Here is an 18,718-nt window from a genome sequence, read left to right as displayed (position 1 = left end):
TCACTTACATCATCTACAGGAGTACCGAGGAGTACGTTGTCGTGCAGCATTCAGTACACGGGCGAACTCGCGCTAACGCTGAAAACAAATACTCATTTTTCAGAATCATATTTTAAAACGTTATATACATTACCTTTTTTCAAAAAGTACGCCACCGTACGAATCAACAAGGACTACTTTTTAATCATTGCTAGTTGATGTAAGCGTGCTTCCCTACGGGATTTTCAGAAAGACTGAATTTGTGGTTTTCCTAAGAAGTCAACATAGGTCATTACAACAAAGTCAGTAGGAATGTAGCGATTAAAAGCAACATTATCATATAAAATACTCGATCAAATGAAAAACTGCAGATTTTCTCACTTTTAACGAACAGTACTACGTTGCCGATCTAACAGTCCAAAGTTCCAGAGCTGGAATGACCAGGCCGTAGACATCCGTGAAGACTCCTCTGCCATTATTCCGTTAAATATGCACACTGCTCATTCGAGTCAGTGCCTCACTGTAGGGATTGAACAGCTCGAATGCTATGATGAACCAGTGTGTTATGTACCAGTAGCATCAGAAAATTTATGAACCAGAGGAATAGCATGCTAAAGAAGAAAGTTATATAACTCCCCAGCTACTTCGCGCCAATATTCAGGTAGGCTGTTACACTCGGTAGACCGCGCGAGTTGGCCGTGTGGTTAGGGGTGCACAGCTGTGAGTTTGCATCCGGGAGATAGTGGATTCGAATCCTACTATCGGCAGCCCTGAAGATGACATTCCGTGGTTTCCCATTTTCACACCAGACAAATGCTGGGGCATGGCGACAATGGGACAAGAAAGGCCTAGGAGTGGGAAGGAAGCGGTCGTGGCCTTAATTGAGCTACAATCCCAGCATTTTCCTGGTGTTAAATTGGGAAACCACGGAAAACCATCTTCAGGGCTGCCAACAGTGGGGTTCGAACCCACTATCTCCTGGATACAAGAAGAATTAATATGACGCGATTAAAATCCTCGACCGGCCGGGAATCGAAACCGGGACCCCTCTGAACCAAAGGCCTCAACGCTGACTACTCAGCCAAGGAGTCGGACAGGAGGAGGAAAAGACTATTCTGATAAAATGCCCAAAACTCACTCAGAGTTCGCCTGCTGCCAATTCTCTTGTTTGCAATACCACTAATTTTAGTACCGAATATTTATACTACTGTACAATAGTGTAAAAACAAAAACGGTAGGCAAAATCTTATGCCTGCAACGTCGCAAATCACTGATTAAAATACTTAGACAACTCAACTGCTACCATCACAATTTTTCACTTTTAGACCTACAACCACAAGCCACAACCCAATAAACAGAATGAGATAATGAGAAGACTAAAATAAATCACAGGTTGGGAGGTTATAAATCCCACAACACGACAATAGCTCCTTTCAAAAATGGGCAAGATGGCTTTCACGGCCGCAGATTCTATTCACTTTCCCTTCCTGTGATCGTATGACAATGTCGACAATAGGTGTTTACAATCACAGTGCAGCCGCAACTGCGACTGTGGTGTGGGTCATAGTTAGACTTGGACTTGTGAGTGTGATGCTGTGATTACTGATTAGATTAGTTGCTACTGCTTTCTTAACTGCTAACTGCTACTGGTTGCTATTGGCCTTGCTGTGCGTTTTACGCTGGTTGATCACGTTAGTTTAGCGATTTCTCGCAGCGCAGCGCTACCAGTACTTGATTAGGTTATCTGCTACTGCTTTCTTAACTGCTAGTCCGCTAACTGCTACTGGCCTTGCTGTGCGTTTCACGCTGGTTGATCACGTTAGTTTAGCGATTTCTCGCAGCGCAGCGCTGCCGGTACTTGATTAGGTTATCTGCTACTGCTACTGCTTTCTTAACTGCTAACTGCTACTGGTTGCTATTGGCCTTGCTGTGCGTTTTACGCTGGTTGATCACGTTAGTTTAGCGATTTCTCGCAGCGCAGCGCTACCAGTACTTGATTAGGTTATCTGCTACTGCTACTGCTTGCTTAACTGCTAACTGCTACTAGCTGCTACTATTGGCCTTGCTGTGCGTTTCACGCTGGTTGATCACGTTAGTTTAAGGATTTCTCGCAGCGCAGTGCTGCCGCCTGCGAATCATCACAATCGCAGTTAAGACCTGCTAGTCTGGCCAACCCACTAGCAGGTTAAACTGTGATTTCACACTAGCAGTGATTTAGTAGCAGGTTTGCAAATCACTTCCCATCACTAACAGATAAGAAGATGACGTGTTGTTATTAAGCCTAAGGAGCAAGGCAGAGGCAAGAAATTAAAGCGGAAAACAAGAGTTGAATAGATTTACAGTAAAAATTGTATCAAAGGCCAGAAAACAGCTTACGGTGTACTACGGTGGGCTATTCCACGGTACTTTTCAAATATTAATAACGCCCCTTTGTGCTATTCGAGGACGATTGTAACCTCCAACGGTATTCTGCCAATATCCCGCAGAATGCTCAATTGACGTCTCTCTTGCTTTCTACCCAAGGAACAACCGTGAGTTTACAGGAATGATGTCGAAAATGGCAATACGTTACTTCCCTGCTGGCAAGCAGTCAGAGACGTTGCCATGGTAACCTGTAGGTTCGTTGTCGGTCTGTCGGTCACTCAATGCAGAGCATGATACCCGCAGAAAATAGTAATTTTCTCCATCATTTGAATAGTAAGCGAAATTATCTACGTAACAAAAGTTGTTTATAATGAAGGGACGTTTCACATATAGTCGACAAATTTTGCAGAAAAGCAATAATATAAGAGTAAATAGAATAAAACTCTTCTGGTTTCACAATAAACTCACTATCTATTCAGAGATTTTGAAATCACAGGTATATCAAAACCTTGCCCGGGATGAGTATACTCTTAATTTTTATGTTTGGTCAAGATCTATCAGCCGTTTCGCCGTGATGGTAGATCAAACAGACAAACGCAAGAAAAATAAAAACCACTGATAGGGTCTTCAGTTGACCTAATCATCATTAGTGTTCTGCCATGTGGCAGCTCTCCACGCAATCCTGTCTCTTGCCACCCTCTTTGTTTCCCCATATTTGTATTCTATCCTGATACTGTCCAGCATCTGATATCTTCTCCGTACTCTTTGTCTTTTTCCATTTACCGTTCCTTCTATAGCATCTATAAGCAAGCAATCTCTCCTCATCCAATGACCAATCCAATTGTGCTTTCTCTTCTTGCTTACTTTTAATATATTTCTCTCTTCCCCAACTCTTCTCAAGATTTCTTCATTCTTTACTTTTTCTATCCATGGTATACTTTTCCACTCTCCTCCAAATCCACATCTCAAATGCTTCCAGTCTTCTTTCGTCTTCTTTTCTCGATGTCGGTGTCTCAGCTCCATACAGTGCCACACTTTATACAAAGCACTTAACGAATCGCTTCCTCAAGTCTCTATCCATGCCACCACAAAAAAGTCTACTATTCTTATTAAATGCTTCCTTCGCAGTCGCAGTACGAGTTTTCACCTCTCTACTGCACCTCATGTTCTCTGTTATTACACTTCCCAAGTATTTGAAAGCATCCACCTGTTCTATTATTTCCTGCCCTAACTTTATGGTTGTCTTCACTCTTCTTGTGCTTACCACCATGGCAGCATCGACATCATAGCTCGTTCACTCTCTGCCAGTAGGACCATGTCATCAGCAAATCTAACACATTCTATTCTCCTACCACCGACTTTCACTCCCCTTTTTCCATTCATGCATTTCTGGATAAGCTCTTCCAAATACATGTTAAAAAGTATGGGGGAGAGACAGCAGCCTTGTCTTACGCCCCTTCCAATTGTGGTTTCCTCTGTCATCTCATTCCCTATCTGCACTCTTATCTTCTGCTGTAGATACAGATTCTTAATCAGCCTTCTTTCCTTCCAGTCGACTCCGTTCTTCCTTAGAATGTACACTGACTGACAGAGCAAATGCAACACCAAGGAGGAGTGGTTCGAAAGGGATGAAAGTTGGGGAAAAAAACAGAGTCGGCACGGAAGAATAATTGATGTTTATTTCAAACCGATATGCAGGTTACACAATGCGCACGGCATCGACTCAGTAGGATGTAGGACCACCGCGAGCGGCGATGCACGCAGAAACACGTCGAGGTACAGAGTCAATAAGAGTGCGGATGGTGTCCTGAGGGATGGTTCTCCATTCTCTGTCAACCATCTGCCACAGTTGGTCGTCCGTACGAGGCTGGGGCAGAGTTTGGAAACGGCGTCCAATGAGATCCCACACGTGTTCGATTGGTGAGAGATCCGGAGAGTACGCTGGCCACGGAAGCATCTGTACACCTCGTAGAGCCTGTTGGGAGATGCGAGCAGTGTGTGGGCGGGCATTATCCTGCTGAAACAGAGCATTGGGCAGCCCCTGAAGGTACGGGAGTGCCACCGGCCGCAGCACATGCTGCACGTAGCGGTGGGCATTTAACGTGCCTTGAATACGCACTAGAGGTGACGTGGAATCATACGCAATAGCGCCCCAAACCATGATGCCGCGTTGTCTAGCGGTAGGGCGCTCCACAGTTACTGCCGGATTTGACCTTTCTCCACGCCGACGCCACACTCGTCTGCGGTGACTATCACTGACAGAACAGAAGCGTGACTCATCGGAGAACACGACGTTCCGCCATTCCCTCATCCAAGTCGCTCTAGCCCGGCACCATGCCAGGCGTGCACGTCTATGCTGTGGAGTCAATGGTAGTCTTCTGAGCGGACGCCGGGAGTGCAGGCCTCCTTCAACCAATCGAAGGGAAATTGTTCTGGTCGATATTGGAACAGCCAGGGTGTCTTGCACATGCTGAAGAATGACGGTTGACGTGGCGTGCGGGGCTGCCACCGCTTGGCGGCGGATGCGCCGATCCTCGCGTGTTGACGTCACTCGGGCTGCGCCTGGACCCCTCGCACGTGCCACATGTCCCTGCGCCAACCATCTTCGCCACAGGCGCTGCACCGTGGACACATCCCTATGGGTATCGGCTGCGATTTGACGAAGCGACCAACCTGTCTTCTCAGCCCGATCACCATACCCCTCGTAAAGTCGTCTGTCTGCTGGAAATGCCTCCGTTGACCGCGGCCTGGCATTCTTAGCTATACACGTGTCCTGTGGCACACGACAGCACGTTCTACAATGACTGTCGGCTGAGAAATCACGGTACGAAGTAGGCCATTCGCCAACGCCGTGTCCCATTTATCGTTCGCTACGTGCGCAGCACAGCGGCGCATTTCACATCATGAGCATACCTCAGTGACGTCAGTCTACCCTGCAATTGGCATAAAGTTCTGACCACTCCTTCTTGGTGTTGCATTTGCTCTGTCAGTCAGTGTATCTCTCACCTAATGTTCTTAATAGTTCAGTTGCATCCCTTGTTCCTTTACCTCTCATGAAGCCATACTGTTCCTCAGAGATACAGTTGTCTAGCCTTCCATTAAGTCTTCTGTTCAGTACTCTCAGTAATACTTTGGCTGCATGTGTGATCAGACTGATGGTTCTATAATCTTCACATTTCTTTGAATTCTTTTTCTTTTCAATCGGTACCATTACTACTGAAAGAAAATCATCTGGCCATTCGCCGCTTTCATATATCTTATTACAGAGATATGTTAGCTCGTTCACTCCTTTATTTCCAAGACTCTTAAAAAGCTCAACCGGTAATCTATCAATCCCACTTGCTTTGCGATCCTTCATTTCTTTCAGAGCTTTTCCTACCTCTCTTTCCAGAATGCTGTATCCTTTTTCATCTTCTATTACTCTTGTCTCATCTTCTATTTCTATATATTTTGTTCTTTGACCACACTCATATAGGCACTCTACCTACTCTTTCCACCTTTCCCTTACTTCCTCAGGTTTATACACCAATGTGCCATCATTTCTTTCTATTTCCATACTGGTCCTGCTTTTTCTCCCTTCAAATACCAGTTCTGAAGCTAATTTATACATTGTTTCATACTTCCCTTCCTTTTACAGGTTCTCTATTTCCTCATAACTCTCTTTCATCCATGTCTTCCTTGTTTGATCTGTTTCTCTCCTTAATACGTTGTTCATTTTTCTGTACATTCGTTTCCCATCCTCATATCCTACATTCTTCCATCTCCTTCCTTCCTCCATCTTGCTCAGCATTGCATTTGTAACCCATTCTTTCCTTATTCTTACAGATGCCCTTTTCCCAACTACTTCTTCAGCAGATTCTGTGAGGTTTCCTCTCATCCTCTTCCATGTCTCATTTAGACTTTCTTCATTAGAACCTCTATTCCATTTTGACAAAAATATGTCTTCCGGCTCCTTATCTTTACGATTTTCCTTTAGAATTTCTAGGTCAAAATATTCTCTTGGTTTACCCTTTCTCACTTGTTTCAGCCGCACTTGCAAATCTCCCACCACCAAGTTATGGTCTGAATCTATATCTGCTCCGGGGTATGCTTTTGCATTCTTTAGACAGTTTCTGTACCTGTTCTGTATCATGATATAATCAATTTGATACCTCTCACCTTTCAACCTGGATGTCCACGTGTAACGCCGTCCCTTGTGATGTTCGAACAAAGTGTTCCCAATCACAAGTGACTTTTCTTTGCAGAAATTAACCAACACTTCACCCCTGTTGTTCATTGTACCCAGTCCGAATTTTCCAACTACTACTTCTTTTCTTCCTTCACCAGCCACTGCATTACAATCCCCATTACAATAGTGCAGCCACTTCTAATTTACCTTAAGTTCCTCAATCATTTCATAGTATTATTCTACTTCCTCATCCTTGTGTTGGCTTGTTGGCATGTAAACTTGTATTAGAACAACATCCTTCTTGTCACCCTTGAATCTGATCATCATCAATCTATCATCTATATAGTCCACCTTTAATACTTTTTTCTTCAGCCCTTTTCCTATCATAATTGCAACCCCATTACTACCACCAGTTTCATTTCCTGAATAAAACAACCTTAGTCTCCACTTTCTACCTCACCACAGCTTCTCCATCTTACTTCACACATCCCCAAGGCGTCCAGTCGATTTTTCTTCATCTCTTGTTTCGCATTTTTCAGCTTACCACCTTGTAGCAGTGTTAGAACATTCTATATTCCAATCCTTATCTTCTCTTCTTTCTTCCTAACCTGCCTTGACCTTCCTTTCTCATAATCCTTCATCTGTGGTTTGTCTCATTGTTATCCCCTCTCGGAGATCCGATTAAGGGGAAGTTTTACTTCCGGAATCATTTACACAAAGAGCCATACCATGTGTTTCCTGTGAAATATGATGTGGTAGTATCCCGTTACTTTCCACATAGGCAAGCAGCTGCCCAACCTAATGGGTAATTATCCCATTGTGACCGAAGATGTTCACGTCCATTGTAATGCCGCCAACAAGTGTGGACTCCAATTCATAGGCAACACCGGTGAGAGCATACAGAGTGCCCGTCTTTATCATGGTTTCTATGGCACTGATGGCAAATAGAACAAAATAGCTGACACTTAGTGCAAATGGAAATAAATAAATATATCGAATGTCTCTCTTAGGCGGTCTAGTAATATAGAGAACAAGATGACTAACGCCTACTGCATAAAAGATGCAGAAGACTTATCTTAAAAACCAATATCAAACGATCACAAATTCAGCAGACAACACCAACACACAGTCAATACATGCCACAGTGTCACAAACACTGGCAGGAAGCCGCTAACGAAGCACAGTTCCCCCTTATAGATGGATATATGGTGCACTAACATCACACATGATCCTGCGTTTGGCAGATAAAACGGATACATATCTGAATAATTGGCAAAACAAACGAAATTACAGACAACAGGCCTCCCTACAACTTTACACTTAAGAAAATGGAAATTGCAACACCATGAAGGCATTAGTCGTTTGTGTTGATTTTCAAGATATGGAGCTATTCCATGTAGGTATGTAAACGATCAAAGTTTCAGACACATTGGATTGTTGCTACAGGTCTCCCCACGTGATTGGTCGCGGAGGAATCAACTCCAGTATACGGACTCTGGTGTAGCGTAGTTGACTTGCGGTCTGTGCAGTGAAGTGTTCCCCGTCAAACATGCCTCGACGACAGAGAAGAGCACGCTATCAACAACTATCGCCGTTTGAGAGGGTTCGGATAATTGGGATGTGTGAGGATGGATTATCGCTAAGGACTGTCGCTGCACGCGTTGGCCGACAGGCATCTACGGTACAACGTGTATGGCAGCAGTGGTCAAATGAAGGTACCCACACTCGTAGACCAGGCACAGGCCCAGCGCGACAGACAACTGTGAGAGAGGATCGCCGCATCATTCGGATGGCCCGTATGCAACCCCATGCAACAGCAGTGAAAATTCGAGCAGCTGTGGCACCCCACTATACACAACAAACAGTTGGTAATCGCCTGCGTGCAGCTGGCTTACGAGCCCGTGTCCCCGCAGAAGGTGTTCCATTGACCCCACAACAGCGACGTGTAAGGCTGGCCTGGTGTCGAGAAAGATCGACGTGGGTCGACGAATGGCATAGGATCGTCTTTAGTGATGAATCGCGCTTCCGTCTTGCCCGCAGTAATCGCCGGAATCGTGTGCGCCGACGTACCGGGGAGAGGGGCCGCCCAGATTTTATTGTTGAGAGGCACACAGGGCCAACACCACGCATTATGGTCTGGGGAGCTATTGGCTTTAATGTGAAATCACAATTAGTGATTGTTGAGGGCAATATGACTGCTCGACAGTACGTTGATAAGGTAGTCAATCCAGTGGTTGTCCTTATGATGGCGAACATTGCTAATGGGATGTTTCAGCAGGACAATGCCCGGGTTCACACTGCACGCATCTCCAGAGAAGCTCTCCACGACATCACAACCTTAGAATGGCCCGCCACATCCCCGGTCCTCAGTCCTATTGAGCATGTGTGGGACTTGATGGGTCGACAACTGGCCAACCGTCCTCAGCCACCCACAACTCTGGAACAACTGACCCGTGCAGTGCAGCAAGCATGGGCCACAATTCCTCAGGAAGCGATCCAGGGCCTTATTGACTCCATGCCTCGACGAAATCATCAATGTATTGCAGCTCGTGGTGGGCAAATCCTGTATTTATATTTCCTCAAACTTGCGGGCAGAGGGACCTGAAAGTGTAATCATCGAATCACAACCGAACACTCGTCCTGCATGTTCAATTGCAGCAATGTAGCACCACTCCTTCTGGGTGTTGCAATTTCCATTTTCTTCAGTGTATTTATATAGATTCCGCAGCACTTAGGCTCCCCACAGCCATCTGTATATCTGTATATTTTAATTTGTCTGGGAGATCCCGCTTTCGTGCGAAGAAATGTAGATATCATTACTTACACCCCAACCCTCGCACTGTATATGCAGGGTGCGAAGAATAAAACTGTCCGGGAAAATATTTATAATAGGACTGACGCGGTACCGACCCTTGTTAATGAACATCGCAGAAGATGCTGGAAATGAAGAGCTGATGATCCAAAAATCCTGGCTTCACGTCACTGTCAAACCACTGGCAGAACTCAACACGCAAAGGTCCGTCTGGACGCTTAAACGCTTGTAAGGATACAGATGCAGGTCATTTTTTATAATGTTTCGACACGACGATCCCTTAATTCCCACTTGCATAGATCAAAGGCGGTGAGATTTCGTCTGACTTCGATCTAGGCATTCCTACACTGGAGCAAAGTTTTCTGGTGTTCGAGCTCTTTTCAGATAGTGACGGTTTTATCAGCTACAGAGCCCGTTTCAAGTCATTTTGCCACTAAGTTTTGCATTGCAGACTTTTATTTATTTATTTATTTATTTATTTATTTATTTATTTATTTATTTATTTATTTATTTATTCACGAAGCACAAGGTACAGCTACACTGAGCAAATTTCACTTGCACTGTTTTTTTTTCCTTTTTTGCTACTTGCTTTACGTCGCACCGACACAGATAGGTCTTATCGCGACGATGTGATAGGAAAGGCCTAGGAAGTGGAAGAAAGCGGCCGTGGCCATAATCAAGGTACAGCCCCGGCATTTGCCTGGAGTGAAAATGGGAAACCACTGAAAACCATCTTCAGGGCTGCCGACAGTGGGGCTCGAACCCATTATCTCCCGATTACTGGATACTGACCGCACTTACTGTAAGCGACTGCGGCTATCGAGCTCGGTACTTGCACTGTCTACAGACTAATTAACAAATGCAAACTTTCATAATAAAATATAACAAACATAACAAAATATAACGTCCGCCACTGCGGTGTAGTGGTTAGTGTGATTAGCTGCCACCTCCAGAGGCCCGGGTTCGATTCTCGGCTCCGCCACGAAATTTGAAAGGTGGTACGAGGGCTGGAACGGGGTCCACTCAGCCTCGGGAGGTCAACTGAGTAGAGGGAGGTTCGATTCCCTCCTCAGCCATCCTGGAAGTGGTTTACCGTGGTTTCCCACTTCTCCTCCATGCAAATGGTCCGTAACTTAAGACCACGGCCGCTTCCTTCCCTCTTCCTTGTCTATCCCTTCCAAACTTCCCATTCCCACAAGGCCCCTGTTCAGCATAGCAGGTGAGGCCGCCTGGGCGAGGTACTGGTCATCCTCCCCAGTTGTATCCCCCAACCCAGAGTCTGAAGTTCCAGGACACTGCTCTTGAGGCGGTAGAGGTGAGATCCCTCGCCGAGTCCGAGGGAAAAACCAGCCCTGGAGGGTAAACTGATTAAGAAAGAAAGACAGAATATCGCCTGATCTTTTGTACAAGAACGGTATCGCTCCGACCATTAGTTAGTGTGTTAGGGTGTGAAGGGAGCTGGTCCAATGTTTGATTGCGTGGTAAAAGGATGTGGCTCCTGGAGTTACCTCGTTTTTACTCTGAACGAACTTTCCAGTTTAAACGCTGAACAGCAACGGGCCGGACGGTGTACAGAATAATGCGATGATACACTTTCTGCATATGAGGTTGGTTCAGAAAAAACTAACCGGAGGCTATAAATGAAAACAGCTGAAAGGATCGTAACGTCACTGCCTACGCTCTCTATAATAACACTGAGGTCGCAAACTCACCGCTAGCGGGACACGAGCACACGCCACGTGATGACAGCGGAAGGAGTGCGGGGAACGGAAATTCATCGAAGAATGGCAAGAGTGTACGAAGAGCACTGCACGTCCGTTGCAAGAGTCAAAGCGTGGCACGAGCGATTCAGGGAATGACAGATGACGTTGCCCGATGATGCACGGTCTAGAACGCCACAACGCATTACCGATTACAATTTCCAGCAGGTGGATGCGTCATAAGTATTCACGCCATCATTAAAGACAAATTGAAATTTCGCAAACAGTGCACCCAATGGGTGCCTCACAGTCTTCAACTAACACAGGAAGCACATCGAATAGTACTACCTCTTGAACATCTGCTGCGCTATGCCAAGGAAGGGAATGAGTTTCTGTCACGAGTGGTCACTGGAAACGAAACATGTTGTCGTCACTTCGAAGCCGCGTCAAAACGACAAAATCTCCAGTGGAAGCATGCAGGGTCGCCGCCGCCCAAATAATCGAAGGCCGTTCGCACAAGTGCAGGAAAGGTTATGCTGAGCTGCTTCTTCAACCAAAAGGGTCTCCTTCTTATGGACTTCCTGGAGCATGGGACAACGGTGAAAGCTCAATGATACTCACAAACCTTGACCACCTTTCGCAAAGCGATCAAATTGAAACGAGCCTGGCAGCTCACCCGCGAGATCATTCTGCTCTACAACAATCCAAGACATTCAAATGGGAGATTCTCAGTCACCCTCCATACAATCCGGACCTGTTTCCCAGTGATTATGCCGTTTTTGGCGAGCTAAGGAAGGCTCTGAAAGGAGAACAATTCATCTCGGACGACGACATCGAGCAGTACGTTGGGAACTGGTTCACAACGCAGTCACAGGAATTTTACGAGACGGCCTTTCACCGCCTTGTGTCGCAGTGCGACAAGTGCCTCAACAGCACTGCGCAATATTTTTGAAGTAACGGTACAAGTTTTCACTTTATAGCCACCTGCTCGTTTCTTTATGAATGACCCTCATACATTGATGTTATGTTTGTTGTATGTTGGATATTCAGCACGAAGGCTAGTTTGATCCTCTGCAGCTCCACCAACAGCTGTAATAAATAGCCTAGGCGTCACTGAAGAGGCGTACTAGGGAAATGAGGAGTGAGGTAGTTTCCCGTTGCTTTCCTCACCAAGCCAGCCGTTGCTATTACATATCAGTCTGCCAAACCCACAGAAATGCATGCACCAACCGACCCTATGAGCAACATTTTCACACCATTCATAACAGGGACTGGCTGCATACGTAATGGAATTACTAGCATCACTCATACCTCAGTCACTTTCATATTGTCAAAGCCAAGGATGAGACTGAGACAGGTCAATGAAAGTAACAAATTTGATATAGCCCATACCAGAAGACATGGTGCACTGTAAACACTATATATCGCCAGCAAAGGCATATACATTGATGAAGGTATGATTTTATGTGATCACACGTCGATTTCATCAACTACGATACAGTTCCGTCCCATATGATCGAAATTTTCGTGTGGTAGAGAAGAGAAAGAAACAGGGAACGTGTGTACTTGCCATCAGAGTGGCGGAATTTGTAGCTAACACTTCCAGGAAATTCAGCGTAATATGTGCAACTCAAGATATGTTTCTCTAATTTAAAGACCATTTTGTACCGAAGATCCTGAAAGTTGTTGCAAGCAAATACAAAGATACCGTATCTTTGAATATAGCGTAAGCCACAAGGATAAAACACACTACAGCCCCATTGCATAACTTTTTCATTTTTTAACTAAGGTCTGGGAGAAAGGAGACGAGCTGCTCGACTAAGTGGTATGTTCCGAGCTGTCAGTGGAGGGATGGCGTGGGAGGACATCAATAGACGAATGTGAGTGGTATCTTTAAAAGTAGGAAAGATCACAATAGGAAGATAAAGTTGGAATTTAAGTGAACAAATTGGGGCGAATATTCGTTTATAGAAAGGGGAGTTAGGGATTGGGATAACTTACCAAGGGATATGTTCAATAAATTTCCAATTTCCTTGCAATCATTTAGGAAAAGGCTAGGAAAACAACAGATAGGGAATCTGCCACCTGGGCGACTGCCCTAAATGCAGATCAGTATTGATTGATTGATTGATTGATTGATTGATTGATTGATTGATTGATTGATTGATTGATTGATTGATTGATTGATTGATTGATTGATTGATTGATTGATTGATCGATTGATTGATTGATTGATTGATTGATTGATTGATTGATTGATTGATTGATTGAAGACCATGCGGCCAGTATTTACACCGTGAGAGAACAACCATTTGTAGATTTTCATTGTTGAAAAGGAATCATAACTTACAACTTAATACTACAGTCTGATAAATATTCATAAATTACAGCGCATAGTTGTGGAGTAAGGTTTAATAAGAGGATGACAACTGAGGTTCGCTGTGGGGTATTTCATTTCACTAGAGAATAATACAGATGGTTCTGCTGTTGGACAGTACGATATGGTTGAAATCGGCTGTTTTCTACATGGTTTTCTGAGCATTGACGGGTGTCCAATACCATGAAGAAAAATGTAAGTACCTAGGTGTTAGTCCGCCGCTGTGATGTAGTGGTTAGTGTGATTAGCTGCCACCCCCGGAAGCCCGGGTTCGACCTCCGGCTCTGCCACGAAATTTTTGAAAAGTAGTACGAGGACTGGAACGGGGTCTACTCAGCCTCGGGAGGTCAACTGAGTAGAGGTGGGTTCGATTCCCACCTCAGCCATCCTGGAAGTTGTTTTCTGTGGATTCCCACTTCTCCTCCAGGCAAATGCCGGGATGGTACCTAACTTAAGGCCACGGCCGCTTCCTTTCCACTTCCTTGTCTATCGCTTCCAATCTTCCCATTCCCCCTAAAAGGCCCCTGTTCAGCAGAGCAGGTGAGGCCGCCTGGGTGAGGTTCTGGTCATCCTCCCCAGCTGTATCCCCCGACCCAGAGTCTGAAGCTCCAGAACACTGCCCTTGAGGCGGTAGAGGTGGGATCCCTCGCTGAATCCGAGGGAAAAATCGACCCTGGAGGGTAACCAGATTACGATACGATACCAAGGTGTTAATTCAAGAAATGATCTGCATTAGGGTTATCATATTACGAGGTAGTAAAGAAAGGTTACAGATCTCTTCACATGGTTATGAGAGTATTTATGGGTCGTAGGTAGGATGTAAAGGAGAGGGCGTATAAGTCTGCCATGGCACTCCAGCCCTTGGAGGGCCTTGGCCTACCAAGCGACAGCTGTCAGCCCGAAGGCCTGCAGATTACAAGGTGTCATGTGGTGAGCAGAATGAATCCTCTCGGCCATTATTCTTGGCTTTCTAGACCGGGGCCACTATCTCACCGTCAGATAGCTCCTGAATTCTAATCAGGTAGGCTGAGTGGACCTCGAACCAGCCCTCAGATCCAGGTAAAAATCCCTGACCTGGCCGGGAATCGAACCCGGGGCCTCTGGGTAAGATTCTTTTTTTTCTTTTTTTCTTTTTTTTTTTTTTTGCTTTTTGCTTTACGACGCACCGACACAGATATGTCTTACGGCGACGATGGAATAGGAAAGGCCTAGGAATTGTAGGGAAACGGCCGTGGCCTTAATTAAGGTACAGCCCCGGCATTTGCCTGGTGTGAAAATGGGAAACCACGGAAAACCATCTTCAGGGCTGCCGACAGTGGGGCTCGAACCCACTATCTCCCGATTACTGGATACTGGCCGCACTTAAGCGACTACAGCTATCGAGCTCGGTGAGATAAGATTCTGGCACGCTACACCTACACCGCGAGGCGGGCCCCACAAAGGAGTAGTGTTGCAAAATGTTGCAAACTTAGGCAGAGGAATACCTGGGAGTAAGGAGAGGAGATGCTCGACTATATTGTATATTTCGAGCTGTTACCGTTGAGTTGGCGTGGAATGACGTAATGGAAGAATAAGCTTGAGTGGAGCTTTTAAAAGTAGGAAAGATCATAATATGAAGATAAAGTTGGAATTCAAGAGGGCAGATTGGGGGCAAATATTCATTTATATCACGAGGAGTAAGGGGTTGGAATAAATTATCAAGGGAAATGTTCGATCAATTTCCAACTACGTTGATAAAATAATACAAACATGAGGTAAACAAATGATAGGGAATATGCCACCTGGGGGAGCGCCCTAAATGCAGATCAATGACGATATTATAATAGAGGTTTAAGGTGTTGGTTCAATTTAAACTTCGGTTTATTTGTTAGTCGTGTATTATAAAACTTAATCTTAATTTTAACTAGAGATTAATTTTACTGCCACTCATCTACCGTTTAAACTGAAGTTTAAGAATACATAACCTTACAACGTGGCAGAACGAATGGATCTCCAAGATATTTTTGAGGTGTTTGAAAATACTAAGTGATGACGAAGAAGTGGTTCAAATTATTGAACGACCACGGGCACTACGAGTTTTCCGAGCAAGGGGACGTCACTTTCATATATGGAATGAAAACTTGTTTTTAAATAGGTTTAGGCTTACAAAACAGGCTGTCATAAATCTATTTTAGCAAATTGGTGCTAAAATAAAACATGCAACGAAAAGGTAAGAATGTAAAAGTGACTTTTTGAACTGTTTGAATGTCGAAAGTGTAAATTTTAGAAAATAAAGTAACTTCCTTCTATTTCAGAAATCATGCTGTAGAACCCCACAGTCAGCTACTAATAGCATTGCGGTTTTATGCCTCCCGTAGTATGTTTATTAAAATGGGAATTTCGAAGGAATTCATAAGGCCACTGTTTCATGGAATATTTCTTAACTAATTGCGCAAGCAATTCTATTTCCTTACAAGTAAAATTAGGACAAAGTTTATTGCTTTTATTAGCCATTTTACTTGCAAGAAGTAAACAAAACATTATCGGCAGTTATCTTTTCTCGCAAGTCACTGCTACCAAGATCGTACATTTCCTTCTTCACCTTAGTTTAACTTAAACCAACCATTATAAGACTCAAAATCGGTTTAAACTCAAGTTACAGTTTAACTCAATCTTCATTTTAAACCCTCATTATAATACCGGCCTTAAATAACTAACTAATTAACTAACATTGATCTTGTGGAGATGACTGGGATAGCATCCATGGCCTAGACGCCTTATTATTAAAACTGAAATGTGCCTTCGTGTTAATTTAAATTCTTGAATCAGACTTGCGTTGGGATGGTGGGCTGAATTCTACCATAGCGCTTTCATCTTGCAAGCTGTGAAATCATCACGTCCTGTCACTCAACAGTTCCATTTGGAACATCCTGGCAACAATGAGAACCTCTCCCAATATCTTCTGCGAAACTTAAGTTGGCAAATGAGCTTCCTTTCTACCATGTCCTTAGTTCATCACAAGACACAAATGACACCATTTCCAAAAGTGAAAATAATGCCTGTAAGTGAAGAAAGTTGTCACGTAAGACTTGCCAACTGGGTTATATAGAATGACTCATTAACGTTGCTGCTTTATGATACCAAACTATGCTAAGTGTGGCATGCAGTGAATTTCTGCTAAATTCTCGCCATTTTCAGTGCAAAAAGGGGGCAGCTCTAAAAATTGTTTACATCTAAACCATAACGTGAATTAGTATTATGCTGCAATTAGAGGTCTGCTTACGTAGTTGTGGCTGTTGTTGTTTGAATCATCAGTCCATAGGGTGGTTTGATGCAGGTGTCCATGCTACCCTATGATGTGCTAATTTTAACTACTACATCCCACATCGTCTCTAATGTGCTTGTCATATTCATACCTTGGTCTACCCCTACCGTTCTTACCGCTTACACTTCCCTCAAAAATAAACTGAACAAGTTGTGGGTGTCTTAATATGTGTCCTATCATGCTCTTTCTTCTCCAATTCAGTCAAACCTATCTCCTTCACCATGTCGATCCAGTATCTCTTCATTCGTGATTCGAACTATACATCTCATCTTCGGCAACATTCTGTAACAACACATTTCAAAAGCTTCTATTCTCTTTCTTTCTGAGCTAGTTATCATCCATGTTTCATTTCCGTACAATTCCACGCTCCAAAAAACGTATTTTAGTTCCTATATCAATGTTCGTGTACGCTGTAAAAAAACAAAATGCTTAGTCAACATTCTGATTCTCTGGAAATGCTTTGTCGTTTCACACAACTTTAGGAAGATGGAGCCACTCCATTTTTGCACTGGGCCCTTCAAATAGTTATCAAGGGAGATGTTTGATAAATTTCCAACGTTTTTGAAATCGTTTAAGAACAGACAAGGTAAACAACTGATAGGAATCTGCCACCTGGGCGAACGCCCTAAATTCAGATCAATGGTGAATGGTTTTAATTGGTGTAGCAATTTAACTGACGAACGCGTTGCATAACTGAAGTGAAACGCTGGTAAATTTAAGAATGAAAAGTCTATAGCCTTCCCTGTGGCGTAGTTGTTAGTGTGATTAGTTGCCACCGCAGGACTCCCGGGTTCGATTCCCGGCTCTGCCACGAAATTTGAAAAGTGGTGCGAGGGCTGGAACGAGATCCACTCAGTCTCGAGAGGTCAGCTGAGTAGAGAGGGGTTCGATTCACATCTCAGCCATCCTCGAAGTGGTTTTACGTGGTTTCCCACTTCTCCTCCAGGAAAATGCCGGGATGGTACCTAACTTAAGGGCACGGCCGCTTCCTTCCCCCCCACCCTAAGAGGCTCCCTGTTCAGTATAGCAGGTGAGGCCACCTGGGCGAGGTACTGACCCTCCTCTCCAGTGTATCCCTCGACCCAAACTCACGCTCCAGGACACTGTCCTTGAGGCGGTAGACGTGGGATCCCTTGCTGAGCCCTACGACAATGATGATCGGGGACCTGATGAAGCCTAGTTTTAATTTGAATTATAAGTTCACAGTGGTGATACCACAAGGGAGGAGTGGACCGCGGATGCTGGAGCCCGTCTTAGGTCTGGGGACTGTACACGGTACACAGATGGCTCGCGGACAGAGACGGGCACAGGCGCCGGGGTCTGGGGACCTAAGACAAGGCTCTCCCTACCTATGGGTAAATACGCTACTGTTTCCCAGGCCAAAGTATACGCAATACTGGCCTGTGCTGTATATATATGGAACATGCCTGGACACAGAAGATGCACCACCATTTGCAGCGATAGCCAGGCAGCGTTAAAAGCACTATGTGCAGTTAAAACAACATCAAAAATGGTATGGGAATGCCAAAGGATGTTAGATCAGCTGTGTGAACTTAGCTCAGTTACCCTATTATGGGTTCCTGGGCACACAGGTATCAGTGGAAATGAAGAAGCTGACAATCTAGCGAAACAAGGCTCGAAAGGTCCTTTCATAGGACCAGAGCCCTTCCTGGGAGTGTCACTCCGAAGCGTGAAGCTGGTAATATCCCAGTGGACAAACCAGTCTCACTTAGACATTTGGAAGAGGTTAACTATACAGTAGCAAGCAAGGCACGTGAACTTACCAAAGGGCCTAGCCAAAGTTATAAAAAGGTCCTGATAAATTTGAATAGGGCCAGAATTCGAATGGTAGTTGGACAGTTGACAGGCCACAATACCTTACAGAGACACCTATACATCATGAAAATCAGTCAGGATCCGATGTGTAGAAGATGCGGTAGGGAGGAGGAGACATCCGCGCATGTGTTATGTCAGTGCGAGGCTCTTGCAAGCACGAGACATCGATACCTTGGCT

The 18,718-nt window shown here is 44.7% G+C and overlaps 1 protein-coding gene across 1 annotated transcript in view; it reads left to right on the top strand.

Annotated features, from left to right (window-relative positions):
- Positions 1-18,718, top strand: part of LOC136866659 (serpin B3) — a 229,936-nt gene that overhangs the window by 196,128 nt on the left and 15,090 nt on the right. The gene's annotated exons all lie outside the window — the stretch shown is intronic.

This window comes from Anabrus simplex, chromosome 3, assembly GCF_040414725.1.
Source record: "Anabrus simplex isolate iqAnaSimp1 chromosome 3, ASM4041472v1, whole genome shotgun sequence".
NCBI lineage: Eukaryota > Metazoa > Arthropoda > Insecta > Orthoptera > Tettigoniidae > Anabrus > Anabrus simplex.
The sequence above is the reverse complement of the archived record's forward strand: the minus strand, read 5'-3'. Positions and strand labels throughout refer to the sequence as shown.